Source organism: Battus philenor, unplaced genomic scaffold, assembly GCF_028537555.1.
Source record: "Battus philenor isolate CCGP_79_NKW_IND1 unplaced genomic scaffold, ilBatPhil1.0.hap1 SCAF_22, whole genome shotgun sequence".
Taxonomy (NCBI): domain Eukaryota; kingdom Metazoa; phylum Arthropoda; class Insecta; order Lepidoptera; family Papilionidae; genus Battus; species Battus philenor.
The window spans coordinates 12,198,748-12,220,177 of record NW_027181685.1 but is presented as its reverse complement, the minus strand read 5'-3'; the positions used below and the strand labels follow the sequence as shown (position 1 = coordinate 12,220,177).

Sequence of the window (21,430 nt, the reverse complement as noted above, 5' to 3'; positions counted from 1 at the left end):
GAGACGGCCGAACATCGCCGAAGTGAAGCGAAAGTGGTGTCGGAAATACGGCGTGTGCCCGCCATTCCGTTGGGTTTTCTTGGCTTCAATAGGAAAGCGACAAAATACGCAGTGTATAACGTCGCATGTCAATGAAAACCGGATTGTTATTGTCCATGTGAAATATATCTATTTAAGGGTCGTGAGTAATATGCGTTGGTATTAAAAGTCATTCACGATGTTATCTTTGAGGGGAGGCATTGTTTTGGGTTACAATCAGCGACGTCGCACACACTGCATTCGTTATCGTCCGTTTGTACAACACACAACAGACAATTTTATGTTATTAGTTAGATAAAAAAATATTTCAATTCCGCCTAATTATCTAATACATTACATAAACAGTTAGACAGATACATTTTTCGAATACTAAAGCAGTTAACTACATCTAGCTGAAAAAGTTACAAATCTCATCTGCATAACAGTAATGGCCTTTTATATCTACTGATTGTATTTGACTATGAATCGATTGTTATTTTATATTCAGTAGCCTTAAATTACGGAACCTTTCAAATTCAAAATATCTTTATTCGAGTAGGCATGTACATGTAATTTTGAACCATCTATTATTTTATCATTATAAGTAGTTAGCTACAGACTTGGAACGCTGATCTGCCGAAAAGAACCGGATAGAAATTCAACACTTGTTTTTTTTTTATTTGTTTTAACAATTATGCACGATTACATTGTAATATGAATAACACTCTTAAATGTAATAATAAGATTTATTTAAAACTATTATTATTATATTAATTTTATATTTAAAACTAAAGGAATGTCTGAGATGTCTTTTTGAATTTTATTACGTGTAAAATTGTGACGTAATAAACAAAATATTTCTAAAATATTTAGAATTCTAGTTTTCTAAAGTGCGACCACTTCAATTCTGTTCATGCATCTGTCATCATCATCAGCCGATGATAGGCACTCAAAAATCACCATGATGACCTGTCTAGTCTGTATACCTAATGGGGGGCGTACACCTCGTCTACCGACTCGCTGCCCTCTTCTCTCTCTCTCTCTCTCTCTCTCTCTCTCTATATATATATATATATATTTACATATATATATATATATATATATATATATATATATATATATATATATATATATATATATATATATATAAAACTACTGAACGATATGACCGTCTCCGACCGTTGTAGTTATTTTGCGCCCATTTTCTCACTAAAAAGAAGGATAATTTATTTTTTATACATGTATGTACTCATGTTTACGTCACCTGTAAAATCTAATTGTTGTTAATTATAATATTAATTAAATAAATAAATAAAAAAGTGAAACGTAATGCAGATAAGAAGTAAATGTTTATATGAACTCGCACGCCGTGTCCTTGTCTGTTCGCCACCCACCTGCATGAAACGGCTCCGATGTACCGCAACGTAACGCCTGCGTTCCAAGAACGCGTTCCGTTCCGCTTCAAACATTCCACTCTATACAGATTTTTATCTGCATCTCATCTGCCTCTGTTTGATTAGTTCAATTACGAATCATACTGTATTTAATGCAAATTACTCCGAATATACGTACCTTCAAAAGTAGTAGTAAGTAATAAGTTGATTGGTTATAAGTGCAATAGCTTGAATGAACCTATAGCTCACGTTTTCGGATACTATATATATGTATATATATTTAAATTAATTATTATTTATTATCTGTCCCTACAGAATTTGCATTGAAAGTTACTGGCCACTATCATTCCAATATAAAAAAAATAATGAAAAATATTTTAATGTGATCACTAAAAAGGATGATTGGTAATAGATGAAAAAGCTTTGAAGCTTTTTGATGACAAATGCGTTATATTTATGCGTTTATGCGTACTCATAAACTTTATAGCACTTAACCCATAATTGCATATTGTTGCTTTTCTATATTTATTCACTGAAATTATTAATCGAATCTTTATGTTGATTGCCCGCGACTTTATGCATTTTACAAAGAAAGTAGATTCCTTAACGATACAAAAAAATTACGTGTGTTTGAAAACAGAAACTTTCTTTAAAATTGTGTGGGAACTAGACGTCGGCATTTGGCGACGGAATGCATTTAAGAGTTAAATATTCTGGAACCATAAGGATTACAGACTTTTGGTAGAATATATATTTCGTTGCTACGAGTAGAGGTGAGCAAGAAACAAACGAGGATTCGAAATAAAAATGATCAGGCCACATAGCACATAGATGGTCAATAGTGCCTTCTCGCTCTGCAGTGAAGTTCACTCACAAGGTGGATAGAAGACACTAGATACGCATTCGGAGGACTTGCGTACGTTTCCGAAAGCAGGTTCAATAAAAATATAAGTGGGGACACCATTGCCTTACTAATGGAAGAAATATCCGACAGGCCAGTGTTTCTTGATTATTGCAAAAAAAAAATAGTAAGATATTTAATAAACACAATAGAAACACATGTAGTAGCCAAAACAATTAGAAAACACTGTAAAGAAATAAAACAATAACTATGTAAACTGTGATAAATGTTATAAAAAATCAAATTATAATATGTAAAATAGAATATAACATAAGTAAAATAATGTGATAAACAAAACCTGTGATATTAAGGAACGAGGCGAAGAATTAATAAGGAGAAGAAAAATAGAAATTGTAGAAGGTAAGTAGAAAAAAGATAGATTATGTGATGAATGACTGAAGAATATGGAAATAATAAAGAAAAGAAATTGAAAAAAATATTAAATAATAAAAAAGGTCTCTGTCCCATACATAAGATAGGGGAACGAGAAGGCCCCCAATAGCGGAGGCATAGAAAAAAGATACAGGTAGCTTCCAGTTATATTGGAAGTCAGAGTCTATGTCCTAATGCGATGATGATATAAATCTCGTTGCGGTGTTTGGAAATGTACATATTATTTCGGACGTATGACATAAGCGTTATATCATTCTGTAAATACGACGCGTAATTTCAAAACGTAGTTTTCGATGGTCGGTGGTGTAATTAACGTGTATAATTTTGTGATAAAGTTTTGTTTTTAATTATCTAAGATATTTGAATTTAGTATTGTTAATATTTTTATTGGTTCCCTCTTAAAAGCTATGACAGGAACTCTTAGTGCAATAATTTTTCAATTTAATTTATATTAGCATTATCTGCTCGTCCTTCACAATTTCTTCCATTCTAATCTCTTTTAAACATTACATTTTCGTACGTTCTACTTTCTTTCATTCACAATTCGTACATACATCGTCTCTCTCTCTCTCTCTCTCTTAGCCACCATCTTTAGTTTTACAATGTTTCTAATTGTACATTGTTGTTGTTATCATTATTTAAGCTTAACTTTTTGGCTTTTTGTTTCCGATCTTTTTTGGTTTATATTTTTATTTATGATTTCTTTTATGGTTTTTAATTGTTAGCTGGAAGAATGGAAGGTGTATAGATGTTACTCAGTTATTCTTATTAGAGCTCATTATGTACGCAGCGGAGGTCGTATACGTTACGGTGTTATTTTTTTCTTCTATAATCAACAGACATTAGCGTTCGTGTCTTTATTTTTACAATTACATTTTTTTTGCTCGCCATTCTGCATGTCAGTGTGTGTTTTCTAAATATTTTAAAGTGTTTCTTAGAAACTGGACATTGTTAGAGCGGCATTAAGATAGATTAAGGGACTTAATTTTGTACTTAAACACTGTTAAATGCATAATCGTCAGAAAAAAATTAGAACTAATAAACGTAAATGTAAAACAAGGGCACCGATGCTTATGTCTGTAGAACATTGGTCCTATTAAAAAATCTTATATTAGTATTTCTTAACTTAATCTCTTAATTTTAGTAGATTTACAAAATTAAGTCTACCTTACGGTTAAATTAGAGTTTTCTGGGGTACAGGATTTCCAAAACAACGGTTTGTTATGCAAATAGAATCACGTTGATTCGATCGCAACTTTTGTATGAAGTAAAGTCGAATATAGAACTAATAATAACACTGTGAGCTATATGTTTTTCACAAATTTTCATCACCGATATCATCATAGTTTAGCCATACGACGTCCACTGTTGGACATATGACTGTAGATTTCAAGTAGGACCTGTTGGAAGCGGACTACATTGTTTTGTCTTCGTTACCTTAACAAAGTTTTCTGTCCACCCGTGGTCTCCTCTCCAAAACGTTCAGGCCCCATCGGCCATCTATTCTGCGTTGAGCAGTGTTTACTGCCACTTAAACTTTACGAAGTGATGTTAACAAATACAAAAAAGTTTACTTGACTTTTTCTATTTTCATTTAGCATGTAACTATAGTTATAGGATTTCAACGCGTATTGCAAGTAATTTACTTTACGGTGCCTTTGTTTATTGTCTATAATTACGTCGACCGGATTTTTCCGTGTCGAATTAATCTGAATCTATTACATGACGCTCTAAAGAAGTTTTATCTAACCTTTCATGAGCCATGCCTCACCTTCACTTATTTTTATTATATTAAAACGGAAGGGTTAAACTCGTTTCGAATCCACTATTGAATTGCCCTCATTAACAATCAAATTGCCCCCTGTGGGGCGTGGGCTTCACATTGGGAAACACAGCTCTAGAGGATTACGATCGTGGAAGTTGTGTACCGCTATGGTGCCGAATTCGACCGGTTCAAAATTGAGGAATTGTTTGGTATAAAACCTTTGGTAAGTTTGCAAGGACTGAGGCCCGAGTATGCAACGTACTTCAAAGTCATCATTTGATATAGGCTGTTTAGAAATAGGTGTAAAATTTATTAAGTTTTCTTGCTGACAAATGATGTGTATGTTCACACCTCAAAACAAATTTCATCTATATCAGATCACCCTGTATATTGATGTTGTTTTTAAGTCATGGATTAATAAATTGATTTAACGCAACATTATATAAATTGATGTAGGTCACGGTGCTTTGCTTTAACCGATAGCGCTAAGATATTACAGTTTATTTGCCACATATTCATATATAAATAATGATAACATTCACTAATACAAATAGTGGGTGTTGTACTATTTTAATAGCATAGTGACGATGATCAGTGCAATGACTACGCCCCGATTGTACAGGGTGTTCTTCTTATTTGACGCTTCCTCAAGACAGTATCGCGGCCAAATATGTAAGTCTCTACTTTTGCCGTGCACACTGATGTTGCATGCTTTTGGAACTAAATGTAATCCGAGTTGTTGACCGTCTTGTATCCCCAATCCTCGTCTTGTTTATTAAACATCGTACCTCGTCCACAGTTATTGACACGGAAATAAGTTACTAAGACAGGCATGAGGGCTTTAATTTTGCTGTTAAATGGCTATGATACATTAAGCTTAAGAGTTACTTTAGAGACTTTAAAAGAAAATTCTTTAACTATACGAATTTAACTTAGATTAAGTGGAAATCGAGCTTAGCAAAGGTTAACAAACTTTTTCTCATAGACCACTGTCTACTTTATATTCCTAAAACTAGACGAAAAAATCCATGTTTTTATAAGTAACAGTAGCTGAGCTTAAAATATTATCTGATTACATTGACAGTTGAAGAGAAATTAACATTTTAATTCTTCACTATCGAAAGAAAGGTTGTCTAGTAGAGAGAGATCTCCCGGTGCGATAAGACTTTTTTGTTATTTTTTTACTGTTACTGTTATTATAAATGTTATTTTGTTACGTTTCCATGATTTTTATTTTAATAGAGTTTTGCAATAAGTGTAAATAAATAAATATGTTTAAAAAATTAAACCACATTTACATCGTAGAGATAAAAGGATATTCTCTCAACTACCTTTTTAAGTTTGGAAGACGTTAAATGCAGGAAGGGCGCTTCCAACATATCCTATTGAAAATATATGGGAGAAGCATAGATTCTGCAGTGGATCTCATACGGGTAAAATGATGATAATAATGAAATAAGAATTTTAGAAGAGTAGAGCTTAATAAAAAGTAGAAAAGAAATAAGAATAAAGTGTAAATAAATAAACCAGATAAATATTCATTGACCACTACCCCCGCGCTTACGGATTATGAACTTCGATTTTTTTGTTTGAATCTTTCGATGAATTGGCCCGGTGCATTGTCCTAAACCTCAAGTTATTTAACGGTCTGTAGCGCTCGGGCAGCGACTTTAAATAAAATAATGTACCAATTAATGTATAATTGCATAAAACTTTCAAATTGTAATGTTTATATATTACACATTATATTATATATATTTTGGCTATACATTATATATACGTTTTGGCTATATTTACCCATAAAGAAAACAGTAAATAATGATAAAACGCTTTTGTGATTCGCAGCTGGGAGAAGAAAGATCAGTAGCGAATAGCTGCAACCCTCTCCCAACTGTATGCGGTTAGTAAAAGCGAAAAAAAAACCATTGTAAACCAAACACGAGCGATTCAAATTAGAACTAATAAAATAAGGAACTAGTGCAGATAAAAGTATTATAACGCATGATAGAATATTTATCTGTACGCATGTGTATTAATGGTAAAGTTCAATGTGGGTCAATACACGGCCCGGCAAGGAGCGTGTTACTTCACGCCTGTGGGAGGAAGGAAAGGTCGATGTATAATATAAATTTCACACTTTGCTTTCTTGTTGCTGGAAAAGGGTAAATTATATGCAACAATAAAACACCTTACCCGAACATTGCACGATAAATCTCTGTAGGGAAAGTTTATTGTAACGATGTAAGATATATGAGTATTTAAGGCTTTTTAAATAAAATTGTATCAACAAACTTGTTGGTAGGCATACACAAATTTCTATCTCGAAAAAAATTCTATGTCGCGTAAAAGTCATAAAAACAAAATTTCATTTACCATAGAAACCATAGACAAACACTTTAATATGATGAAATCCAAACAGAGGCGTATTAGGATGTAATCAAATAGGACAATGCATAACAAGTTATTCTTACAACACATTATTACCAGTCTTGCAAATTAAAATAAAGTTAATATAAAACTTATTTTTAAAGTGATCGTTGTTTAAAATTAAGACATTAAATTAATAAATAAAGAGATCACTGTTGATATGTTTTGATTTTTTTGCTAGTTGGTAAATTTTCAATTTTTTAAACTACCCGTTGCTACAACCTTAATATTCTTTCTTACGGCATACAAGTAGAAGTACAATATATTTTAAATGTCTATTAAATCCTCTTTTCGGCACAAATAATTTATATATAGGTATCTATGCTACTAGGCCTATTTTAAGTTCGTGGATCTTCTGTTTCCGCGAAGCCAATTTCAATAAAAAAACGTTGAAGCCAAATATAGTCAGTAAGGTCAACATTTTCGTACACACGCTATGGCAGTTTAAGAATTACAGATATGCTAATAATAACAAATTAAATTCTTGGAGGTTATAATGACATTGATGAGGACAGCTTGTGTTTTTTTTATTTTATTTTTGGAGCCTATGCGTCACAGACATTAGCATTTGTGCCTCTATTTTACAACTATGTTCAATATTTTAGATTTTTTGGCACGTTTCAGCATGTCAGTGTTTACTAAGTCTCTCAAACTGTTTCCTAAATCTTAACTATTTTAATATAATTGAAGTAAACTAATTATGATTATTGAGGCAGCAGGTAGCCCAATGGTAATAACTGAGACTTGCGATCGTAGGTTCGTTATATTGTCACGGCTCACAAACAAGATTCCAGAGGATGAGCAGTAGCGTCCTCTGCGTACAACAATACCAGACTGCTATCGCCAACCCGCCTGCTAAACGTGGTGATTATGGTATAACCACCTATAGGCGTCTTACAATGGAATCCTATAAGCTAAAACGACTCCAACATTTTTCATCACATTAGATACGCATGTTCCTTTGGTCGCCGACTTGGTTTTTCATTAATGAATAAGAAAAGGACCAATATTTAACCACTTCCGCACATGCAGTGGAAGTCGTGCAACAAAGTGCACCGCCCGCCAGTTGTTAAATGCGTATGCGGTAAACAATGCGAATTACACAACTGCCACCGTTAAATCACTCAACATGTGTTTCACCCCTCCACGGGGCATCGTCAGGAGTTATGTTACATTCCATTAAATATTTTCGTTAATGAGATAGTTGCAGACTCTCTTTGTTCTCTTTTCTTATCTTTGTTTGTTTTAACGAGAAGGTAGAAGAAATTCACTCGAATGAAGCAAAGAGTTCCGCACAAGTAAAAAGTCCGAAAGGTTTAAAGTACTTCTGTACTTGAAAAGATTTGCGGTCTCTATTCACTGCTAAATTACGTTTTACGTGGTGATTATGGTTTAACGTTTTTTGGGGAAGGTCTATGTCTTGCAGTAGGAGTCCAACGTTTTGAAAAGAAAGAAAAGTTGCGAATGTCTACCATAGTTTCTGAATATCTTCTGGAATCATTGCAATTTGTGTACGAATATTTTTGACGTCAACTCACCCGGAACATCTGCAAAATATATTGTAGTTATACGTGGACACGGGTCAAGGTCGCGCGAATAAGCCCCCACTTGGGTTTTGGCAAAGAACATGCGGCATTGAAAATAATTAGGTGCCTGACATTTATTTTCGTTTTTATTACATAAATCAAATTAATAATCATTTAATTTTCGCAACATGAGATACATACAGTTTACTTGGACTGAGATTTTCGATCGTAGGTCGCGGGCTCGATTCCAGGAATGCAGTCCTATATAATTCACATTTTCTTAATTAATCATATATAATTGTCACTTCACAAACAAGTTTCCAGAGGAATGGCAGCAGCGTCTTCTGAGTACCATAATACCACATTGCGAACACCAATCCCCCTGCCAAACATGGCGATTACGGTATATATCCTTTAGATATCTTTGATAAGAGGCCTATGCCTTGTAGTAGGCGTTTATGGGTTGAACGATGTCATTTTACAAGGATACAGGAAAAAAGCCTTCATTTTACAATGTGTAAAGGTACCAAGATTAAGGTTAAAAATATTGATTTCTATACTACACTCGCATGCAACTAAATCAACTCAAGTGTATGAAATGTACAAATATATCCACCTATAGATATCTTTGGGGGGAGCTTGAGGCTTGCAGTGAACGTCTATGGTCTGAAACGACCACGTGTTTCATTCCCATGCGCATAAATAATGCTTGGGTTAACAGACGCGGAATAGTGCTCTGCCGTTAACATTAAACTTTTATTATTAATTGCAATTTAACTAATAATTATTATTTCACGAACAATTTGCAACGTTCTCCGATGTGCACGAAGCAATTGTCAATGTCAAATTGCAAATGTCAATTGTCATATGTCGTCATCTTTATGAATTAAGTGTTGACATATATTTTTTCGAAGTACCTACACTTTGTGTATTTCGTTATATTGCCTGTTGATAGTCTCAAATAATTAAAAAAAGTGGTGCAATGGTGGGTTTTGGTTTTCTTTTGCTGACCACATAGTCTCTATGCGACCGGTAATGGTGACCTCAACACTCCTATACAAACGTTCAGTAGATTATCATTGTAATTTAGGCAAACACAGTAACCCAGTTAGCGGGCGCCGATAGGTGCAGCCTTGTCAACTATGATGAATTATGATGAAACCCATTGTTCTACTTATTCACCACAATATGACTAGTCCATACGAAACCGCATTACGTCGTTACATAAAATATGATTACGATTTTGAAATTTTATTTACATAATAATTACCCTTATTAGACTTGTGTTTGCCTTAAAACTTCATCCAATTTAAAATAATTGGATCTTATCAAAATAAAAAAAAATTGAGATATCGTCTCAAAAATAAAAAAAAGGAAATAATAGTCTTGTAACCCGGCGATAAATATTGCACATCGACTTTTGGAAAGAGACAATCGGCTAATTTCGGCTTCGTAGAGCGTTATCTCTGTCGAACGAAATACGACTGACAAAACGTCATATAGGTAGTGTGGGACAGAGATAATGCTCTACGAAGCCGAAATTAGCCGATTGTCTCGTTCCAAATGTCGATGTACGGGTACTGTATAATTAGTTGTGTATAAGAAGTTAAGTTTTGATAAATATTTTCACTGCTTACATAAAGCAAATTTTTAAATAATATAAAACCAATATTTAGTTTTTTGTCTCTCCTGAAAAGTTTCATTTTCGTTTTTATTCCGTAGGGGCGCCGAAATTATAAATAATTAATATCAGAACAAACTACAGAAAGAATGCTCGATTGTTTGAAGAAATACAGTTGTGTAATAACCTACAGACTGATTTGAAAAAATATAATGATATAATATTTACTTAAACTTAAAGTCATGTTGCATGATTTAGTTTATAGAGTATCCATCCGCTCAGTTTTATTATCATTATTGTAATACATGTTCAGAAACCATTATTTGCTAGATATCAAAAAAAATTATCAGAACGTTTGTGTAAATGTTAAAATTTATTTATTCAACATTAGAACTTTGTAGAGAACTCTTATTGACCTTCAACTTATTTTTTTTAAATATATTTTATTCTTGTCTCTTCGCTTTGCAAGGTGTTGTAGTTGTGGAGAAGAAACAGGAACTAACTCCACTTTTGCGCCAAGGTTGTAAATGATTTCACAGAAACTATTTCAATGTTTATTCTGTATTATTTAAAACGTATATTTATAGTTTTACTTATCTTCTTTTGCCTTTTCTCAAGTCTGAGTAATCTATCATCCGAACAGGTGGTAGACTCGTTTTGACGTCAATAAGAGATGTAATTCATCCTACGTTGAACAAATCATTTATAAATTTATATTTGACGGAATATAATGATTTTTATTTCAATAACATCAATCCTAGAGAGCAACAGAGAGAGGGCTATGATCGGAACTCGAAGAAGAATCGAAGTTACTGACGTAGCTCAAGAATTCCATGGCCAAAAGCTTCGTGTGACGACCACGAACAGGTAGACGTGGTATGGGTGAGCGCTTAGGTAGACTGTCGACATGGTCAAGGTTGAAGGAAGTCGCTAGATGCGAGCAGCGTCAGACATGTCGTCGTGACGATCTTTACGGAAGGCCTATACCGTGCATTGGTCTACTATCGGCTGACAAGTAGATGATCCGAAATAAAACTTACTGTTTATGCTGATATAAAACAATTTCGAAACACCCTGTCCCATAAAGTGTATTGGATTGAAATATTAATAAAACATGTCCATTACGTCCCATTTAGGTTATTGCACGTAGCTTGTTGGTAATAAAAAATAAATTATGTATGTATGTATTCGTTGTCGCTAAAGCAGATTTGTTTAGCGATACTTATAATAAAAACAATATTAAATTTATTTTATACAATACGCGCTTACTTACCGCATAAAGCTTTGTTTAAATTGAACTTGTTAGCTGTTTGACTTTATAACAGTGTTCATTATACTGCGATAGCAATATCACGTGACGCGTGTAATATACGCACGAGACTCAAGATGCGATCGCGAGAGTCATCGATGTGGCGAATACGGCAGCAGCCGCGCAGATACTGGCGCACAACCTGAGGATGGCAATGTGGAGCCCTCCTCCACCATCAGGAAGTGGTAGCACGAAGCATAATTTTAAAAACTGGACATTGAAACTGTAGATACTGGAACATGTAGAAACGTTAATAAAAAAGGCTAGAAATATGAAGCCTAAATGTGAAAACAAACACGGACGTAAATGTTCTGTAGAATATAGATTATAATAATAAAAATAAGAAAATAGATGTTGAAAATAAATTACTCTTCGATAAAATTAGTCTCTTTCACTTTACGATTAGCAGTTTAAATTAATTTTAATCTCCGAGTGTACTTTGTAAGTAAATGTATAATATTTATGTATTTAAATAACCCATGAATCTTATACTTTTGGAGGCCTTTATTACTGGCAAACAGTCCAAAAATATTATATACATTTTTATTGACCTGTTTGCTTCGTAAGCAATAAATTATAGGTAAGAATAAATTCTAAGATATCTCTATTCATATCATCTCTCTTTATATCTTATCTCTATAGTTGTAATTTTTGGAAAATATGAATTAAACTATGGATGATTATACTACTATAGTGTGTAATTTGTTGTTCTAATTTTAAAATTCTTATTACAGTTGAAATTAACAATGCCATATTACAGGTTATATACAGATAGTTGGTTTTGGGTGTAACAGCTTGAAAGATGAAAATGTTAAGCTCATTTGTCAATTACAGTATGCAACACCCTGTCTAAATAAAAATCAATAGTTTTTATTAAATAACGCATTGATAATATAGTAAAAATAAGAGCTCAAGATTAGGGAATACCTACGTAATAATTATTGTTTACTATCTGTCCTTGTGGACTTTGTACTGTCGAAACTTAATAGAAAAAATAAATAAATGTAACATATTTTAGCGCGATCGCTTTACAAATGGTGATTGTAAATATGTGGTAATATCTTTAAAGCTTTTGTTGACAAATGAGCTACAGATTCACGCCATAAAAGATATTACACTTATAACCAATCTTCTTGTCGTGTAAACAATTAATCATTAAAACGAGTATATATATAAAAATACTAGCTGATCCCGCAAACGTTGTTTTGAAAAAAAAAAACTGATATTTTAATTAACAAATAAAAAATAAGGGTTGATCGTAGAGGGGTGAAAATTTATGGTTGTATGTATTCTTGTATGCTGTATCATAAAGAAACAAAAAATTTCGTTAAAATAATAAAACTTTTTTTTTAAGTGTGAACAACCTTTATCACTTAGGGGTATAGAAAATAGATAGTAGCCGATTCTCAGACCTACTGAATACGCATATTAAACTTGGTAAAAATCAGTCAAGCCGTTTCAGAGGAGTTCAAGTTCGAACACCGTGACACGAGAATTTTATATTATATTAGATATACATCGAGATAAAATTGCATCTAAAATATCAGTGTTCCATCTACCATCATTCCTTCTGTGTACATTTTAAAGAGTTTTCTCTATAAGTATGATTTATTTAAATACAATTTCGTATAGTTTTTTTTGGTAGCAACCGTAGCGCGGATCATTGGTTTTGATACAATTGAGCGCCGCGCATGGTAATGGAGCTCGTTAATTTGAAGCAAACACAGCGTGAGGTCGTTCGTCGGGCGACTTGCGAACGAGATATTTATACGACATTGAGACGCTTTGGTATTTTGCCTTAAATAACAATAAACAGTCGAGAGAAAGGAGTGTTGCGTTTGGTCATGTAAGGTTATATAAGGTTGTTTAATGTTTTTACTATGTCATGTTCCTGTTAGGATACAAGCCGAGATAGAGACGACATCTCTATATATATATATATATATATATAAATAAGTATATATATATATATATATATGTGTGTGTGTGTGTGTGTGTATATACATGTGTGTGTGTGTTTATATAAATAAGGGGGACCGGAAAGTAATGTCGTTTCTGTCGACATATTTTATACAAAAACCGATTGATTTTCACCGCTCCAGCATTGAAAACCTGTATGTTGTATTGGTGATTAGAAATAAAAACTTATTAAAAATGTAGTCGTGTCAATTTTAGTTAAGAAAGCTACGTTACTTTTCGTCCCCCCAAATATATATGTTACTAGCTATGTCCGCAACTTTATCCGCGTGGAAATTTAAAGAATTGATTACTGTATTTAGTTTTTTTTCTGAAATAAAATTAGCGAAGTTACCCCTTATTGCATCAGTTACCTGCCAGTGTAAGTCTCATCACAATATGTTTAGCCTTTTTAGAGATTAACCGGAACAAACAGAGAGACAGACAGACAAAAATTACATTGTAGTAAAAAGCGATTATTATAATATTAGAAACGGCACTAACTATATTTATTTGTATAGATACACACACATTTTATCTATCGCTTTTGTCTGTAGAATAATATTCCTCTTAAACTTTATCTAATGACGATGAACGCAAGGTACAGTTAAATCAAAAAGCGTTAAAAACTTCGTCAGAAGGTGTTTAGGTAATTAACAGCGTTCCCGAAAATTCGCAGTGGAGCCAACTCTTCTCGGCCGTGTACACAATTCGTTTTATTTGTTTACGCGATCGCCTAGACATAAGGAACGAGCGAAGTGTTGCACTATTGTTGTTCGCTGTTATTACCATCATAAAATATCACATTTTTGACGTTATGTGTACATTGTTTTGTGCGGTCTTTTTTCCAATTTTTTTTTGTGGGTATATTTAAATTTACTTTCAACTCGTTTTAACGGTGGCATCTATTGCTTATTGGTCGAATATGTTTTTTCTTCATCTTTTGTGAACGGCGGACAATAAAACACATCGGACTTCTTTGTAAGTATATTTTAAAAATGAGGAGATAGTAAAGGAGTAGAAGGTAATCGATATAGATCATTCGCAGGGGCCTTAAGTTTCTTCATTGGAGTCCACGGATGGGCAACAGAAGCGTTGAAAGGACGTCTTTGGAAGGATGCAGGCCGCTTCTCACTGGTCCTATTGGAAGTCTAGGGAAGAGGCCTTTGTCTAGAAGTACTGTTCTACAGCTGAAATGATGATAAAATGGAGTTATGGCACAAGCAATAAGTATGTACAATAAAATTCCACAATCAATTTCAGATCTGCCACTGGAGAAATTTAAAACAAATATTAAAAAAATAAGTATATTATAAGTATAATATTTGTTATATACGAAAGTTTAGTTATGAAAGAGGTTATAATTCTCCATGGCATCCCATTCACTAAGCCCTAATAGTAATGACGTACTTACGATGTCAAAACATATGTAAAACCCAATGTCAATCGGGATTGTCCCGCGGGCGGGCATTTGGGCGGCTTCCAAACGCTAAGACTGTCTGGAGAGTTATTTAAAGAGGTCGGCGACAGCCCTGGAGGCGGTCGTCTGCCTATTTTTATTACGATATTGGGAACAATAACACTTATATTTGGATCCTTGGGTGGTCCTTTGATGTTCCTCTTTATAGTTCACCACTTCGAAGAGTCTGTTTATTAATTAAGACATATAACACTGAGATTAAAAAGTAATGTGAATTTGTTTACAAAATATAAATTCTTTATTTATTCTTCCAACTCAATTTCATCCCTTTCAAAGTAATCATACTATCGTAATCGTACTATAAAACTCACTGTTGTCAACGCTTTTTCCAGTTCTCGAAACAGACGGAATAATCTTTTTCCAGACCTTCTTCGATTTGGTTTTTATCTCCTCAATCGTGTCAAAACGTCTCCGCATTGGTCTTTTGAGTTTGGTCTTTAGTCAAATCAAGCGATTTCGGTGGTCGCGGAACTGTATCGGTCGAATTTTTGGCCAAAAAAATCGCGAAGAATCAATGCAGTATGACAGACTTCATTTAAAATGATTTGGGTTGAACCTAATGATATTCTAACTTGTGACAAACAAACACTTGGCAAACAAATTTATAGACAGTCCTATTAACCTAGTAAAAATTACCCGCTTTCTTAATGCCCGGGAATTTTAAATGACAATTTCACCTTACTCTTTGATCACAGTAGTATATACACTTACTAATCTATTCATAGTCTTAAAACGATCGGGTTAGGTCTATGACTGATGTGTGTTACCGGTGATGACTCACTGCACTAAAACGCGGTGCCTCTCTTCAGGTCTAATGGATAGCTACCAATCACTTAACAAACCACGCCAGCCCTCTGTGAGCACGGGTTCTCTATATCCGTTACTTTTGTTCGTTTACGCATCTCCTCATATTTGATCATGCAAAATAAATACAATGTAATAAAAGCGCTAAAATATACCCAGACTGAAATAGGTTAATTTTGTATATCAATGGACTTGTGCCAACTGTTAAGTACATACATTGATTAACGATAATGATCAATCATGATATAGCAGCAGTCGTGAGAATAAAAGCTTGAAGAATTAAACCGGTACAATGAGAGTGCTAATAGCGGTTATAAATTTTAATCATCTAGAAATAGAAAATGTAATACGAGGATACTTGGCGTCGTGTTTCGCTGCGGTCGTAAAATGAAAGTGGGGTAGTTAAAATTTATGCGCATGCCGCTCGAAAATTGTGTGATGTTCATTGTGAGATATGATTCGAAATATTATTTGACTGTTTGCGATCGCTTCAGCCGAAGAATCGAAAAAAAAAAAAATTTACTTATAATCATTTATAGTAAGAACAAATTACAAATTAAACTTATATGCTAACTAATCTGTTTACTGCAAAGTGTGAAGATGAAGTGTCTTCTTTAAAATATATTCCTTATAGCAATGCTTCTGGTCACGTAAGGCTGTATCAGCAGTAAGCGCTTTGCGTTGATGCTACGTAAGCATATTCCTTATACGGGGTATGTAACAGCCTTATCTGATAGTGCCTCCGGAACAATCTATTGTCGTCAAAATATTTCTACAGTGTACGAGTGAAGGTGATGAAAAAAAACACGATTGAGAATTTTTGTGGACATGGATGTCAAAGGTAACAACTTCATTATAGTTTTTGTTTGTTTCTTTTTTGTAGGAGTACACTGGGAATTTTTTTTAAAAAAGCATCTGTTTAAGTCACCTTTACATTATTTTCTTTTTTTCAGTCGATAGTCACCCACTGCAAGGCATAAGTTACCCCTAAATATCGCCAAGATAATCGGTCTTGCAGTGCTCGCATCCAGTGACTTCACACAACCTTAATTATGTCGTCGATCCATCCACCTAGTGAGTGAAAAATTTATTTACGCGTTCGAAGACATTAGGTTTTTAAAGAATAAAAAAATTTACTTTGATTGATCCTTGAAATATACTAGCAAGGGGTAGGAAGGGGGTACAATAAATATGCAGTTTTCAAATTTATGGATTCGAATGTTATCTTGCCACAAAGAAACAAGTGAAATAAATGAAAGAAAGTGGTGCAACGCAAGTCTTGTCGCTGAAAGCACTTAGCCTAGACCTGTTACAGTAATTAACCTCTAGGGCGCTCCAGCGATCCTCGGCTCGAGCTGTTACATTATGCAGTCTGACTTAAGTCACCTAGGCGAAGCGACAGCGTAATCGACACCGAGAGGCATAAAGCACGAAGCATTAGAAGCTCTAAGGGGGAGCAAGTGTCAAATAATAACGCTTAAAAATGAATAATAGACAAATGACATATTCTATGCAGCAATTTATTGATAAAAATTTTTACAAAGAGAATTATATATACATTAATACATAGGGTTTCATTGCTACAAATTTTCTCCATATATTATACTGCGAGGTTAGAAAAGTTGATTATATCGAGAATCTGACAAGAAGAAACTAGATGGTATACAAATGGACACTTAATGATGATATATGTATAATGATATGAATAAAAACACTGTTCAACGACAGGCGAAATATTTCAATAACAAAATGGCTTCAATATGAACAGGTGATAGTGTGGACAAGGTCGCGTGGGAGCGATCGTTACGCAGCGATGGTAACGAGCCGACGCAAATGCCGCAGTAACCCAACTAGGACCAATTCATTCTTGCGCGCCGGTCCGTGTGTGCGCGGGCATGTTAACACACAGGCTGATCTATGTGCGAGTGCTAATCGCGGTCAATTTAATTCCGCACACATTGATACTGCATTGTTTAATATAAACCTCACACATTGTCACAAGCGTATTAATGAATTGAATGTTATGATTACTTAATCAGGCAAAATTGTAATTTGAAATTGTATGAAAATTTACGTACAAATGTTCTGGCACGTAGCCATTATCCCACAATCTAGAAATAAATAATAAATGCTGCTAATTATGATGTTTGTGTAAATAATTTTGGTTGTGGATTGGAATCCATGATGGTGTCTGATAAATGCCTGGGTCGCTTTGATAAAATAATTTGATTTTAACCCTGTGCACTCGAAGACGTTTCCGCGAAGATCAACCAGGATTTCGAGATGTTTTGGAACTCTTGTTGAATTTACACCCCTAACGAAAACTAATGTATCTTGACATCTTTACGAACATGATTTCTTAAACATTAGTCTTTGTAATTTTGCTTTGTATGATTCTATGAAAGCATCGTCATGGAGTTGCCAGCTTATCGGTTTTTTATAGGATACACTTTGGAGAGTGCTCGAAGGCTCTTTTTGAACTGATTGAGCCATCTCCATTCTTTTATGGACTACTAGGCGCAGGCAAAAGTTTCAACCATACGTTATTGACATACCCATAAGTCGAACTAAACGGTTTGACAGCTCGTTTTTGGTGGGAGTCGCCTAGATTTGAAACAACATGCCTGGGTCTATTTTTCCTGATGATTTGAACTATGGAGCCTTTAAGAGTAGAGTGAAAAGGTTTCTTTTGGATGGACGTGTACCACCTTCGTCTTCATCTACACTTTCCATCAGGTGAAATGGAAGACAAACGCCTATTCCATTTCAACTATGTAAAAAAAAAACAATTGCAGAGATGTATGCCCAGCCTTTCGGGATAAATATGACAGTAATATGTTGTTTTGTCTTTTGTCTTTTTCATGGAGAGGCAACTTGGCAATATTTCCTAACTCCTGTTAGAATGATATGCAGCTTTCCATTTAAACGGAATTTCTAAAAAAAAAAAAAACAGTTTACGACAACATTTACAAGATTCAAAATACAACTTTTCTAGACACTGTCGCGGCTGTCAAGTTTGAACTTAGATCGAAAACGCAACAACATTATGCATTTACTTTTAGCTATAGTTCTCATATTGTTTTTCTGTTGTATTCAGTTATTAACGTATGGTGGAGACCTATACCTTGCAGAGAGCATGTCAGTTGAAAACAATATAATGAGCTTGCATAATTATAGGTAAGGCTGTGTGCGCCAACAATGGACAATTAATTTTCTACAAATATATTTGCACATGTGTGTACGAGCAGTGGTATCTCAGCGATAGAGGAATGAGACTTGTGATCGTAAATCGCGTGTTCGATTATCGAGATACAATCTCAAATATTATATAGAATTGCCTCTGCTTGCAAGTTACCAAAGCATAGGCAACAGATCCGCTGCGTACCATAATACCATACCGCGATTGCTAACCCGCCTGCCAAGGGTAGGGATTATGGTATATGATATATCCTCCAATAGATATCTTTTGGTTAGGCTTATTTACAGTAGGCGTCTAGAAGCTGAAACGACGATGAAATGTTGATACATCCTCATTGCTAAGCTATAAAATTTGCATACATAATCTAGTATTAGGGACACATTTTTTTTTCTTTTGAATTTTATCTCGTTTTAGCCTAGTAATAAATAAACCGGCTAATGTTTTCATATCATTTCTTTCTAAACACAGAGACGATATATCAACATGGAAATATTTCCAATTTCAGTATCACTAATATGAACGTCTGTAGACGTTTCCGAATATTTGAATTCGCAAGAAATAGGTCAGATCAAATATACAAGTAAATATCTTGTGAGACGAAGCTCGGAGAATTTTTGGGCTGTGAAATTGTTTGATATGAACTATCGAACCCGGGAAGGAACCCGGAATTTCAAAGCATAGACGGAACCTTATAATGTATAGTGTTCCAAATTTGTGAGATTACCTTGAAGGAAATAGAACATTGGTTATTCGAGGTCAATCAATATATATTTGATTATTCACGATGACGGTTAGAACTTATTGTAAAATTTTAACAATGTATTTAATGGGTTAGTAGGTAACCACAAAACATTACTTTCGACGGACACGGTTCCTTTTAACCTACCCAACTTTACACTGCTGTAGCAACAATAACAGGCTGCATTTATTATTGCGCGCTACAAATCTATTGTTCGGTGGAAATTAATGTTATTGGCCCTGAGGGCTTTTACAGCTCCGGCGGAAATGAGTTTACAGAACGGAAGTGTCCGCGAACTGTTCACGCGGTAAAAAACTAGGAGTGTTCGTTTATATACTCACCTCTGTCACACACATCTTCCGTCGCTCTCACACAAACGACACGTGTGATTGGTTGTAAAGTAGGCATTGTGATTGGTTGTATAAATAAAGTTAGTTCTAGGATTCGTTAATGTTGTTGTAAGGTTTAGTTTAAATATAGGGTTTTGGCAAATGTATATGAGATTGGTTGGGACTCTGATATCGATTTAACTAAAGTATCTTCGGAGAGAAGATTCACACCTTTGTCCGAAAACCGAGTAGATATCAATTAGCCATTACAATATGTCAAGCGACCCATATGACGTAGATTTTCTATTTTATTTTAATAGCTGTAAAAGCCAGAGAGGCTAAAAGCGTCAGACACAATTCGAATATTATCATAGTGAAATTCAGTATGTTCTCTGCACTCGAGTTTTTTTTTTTTTAACAAAAGAATATCTCCAAAACTGAATACGGCCCTGAGGACACTTAGCCTAAAACCTCCCTTAAGGTGCTGAAACTCGAGGGCAAGCGATATTACACGATTTTAAATAATACTTCCTTTCTTTGGTGCGGTAGGTACTCTAAAGAAGGCAAATGTTTATTCTAAAAATCATTAAAACGCCCTATAAAAATATTTTTTGTTTTATAAACCAAATTCGTATTGTATTGGTAATAAAATGATATTAGTACTTATGATGTAAACAGGTAGTACAGTAGACTCTGAAGCCAATTAGAGATGTTTGTCTTCGATGTGACGTTTAGAGTAAATTTCTCAGCTCACGGACCTCCTGTTTCCGCAGACTCAAAACCGATGACGCTTTACAATTAGGAGCATAAACATGAAACAGAAACAATATGTAATTTGTTGAATAAAGAATTTTTCAATTTTTTTTTTAATTTACGTAACAAAACATATGTTATTTGTTGAATAAAGAATTTTTCAATTTTTTTTTTATTTTACGTAAATGTTTTAGGTGCATATATTATCTAATACATAAAATTCTCGTGTCACGGTGTTCGAACTTGAACTCCTCTGAAACGGCTCGACCGATTTTTACCAAATTTTATATGCGTTTTCAGTAGGTATGAGAATCGGCTACTATCTATTTTCCATACTCCGAAGTGATAAGGGTGGTCCACCCCTAATTTTTTTTTTATTTTTAAACAAATTTTTTGGTTTTTATTTTATTATGATACAGCATACAAAAATACATACAACCCTAAATTTTCACCCCTCTACGATTAACCTTTATTATTTATTTGTTAATTAAAAACTTTAATTTTTTTTGCAAAACAACGTTTGCGGGATCAGCTAGTTATTTATAAATATAAGTAATAAGCAGTGAAAGAAACAAAAATACAAAGAAGAATTGCGCAAGGAACGCGCGTGCACTGTGCGCTATAAGGTTTTGTTTTGGCGCGGCCCGTGGCTGCCATTGTTTTTGCAGTGCATTGTCTTCCAGGACCTCATGCCCGCGGCGCTGCAAACCATTCAAACGTAGATATGCCTACCTAAATACACTGACAACCTTTTATTCGCTGCTGTAGTTATGAAGAAAAGTCCTTGACGTTCAAGTTACAGAGCTTTTGTGTGGT

General features: G+C 34.2%; 1 protein-coding gene across 3 annotated transcripts in view; it reads left to right on the top strand.

Annotated features, from left to right (window-relative positions):
* Positions 1-21,430, top strand: part of Ndf (Nucleosome-destabilizing factor) — a 92,040-nt gene that overhangs the window by 31,679 nt on the left and 38,931 nt on the right. The window lies entirely within an intron of this gene.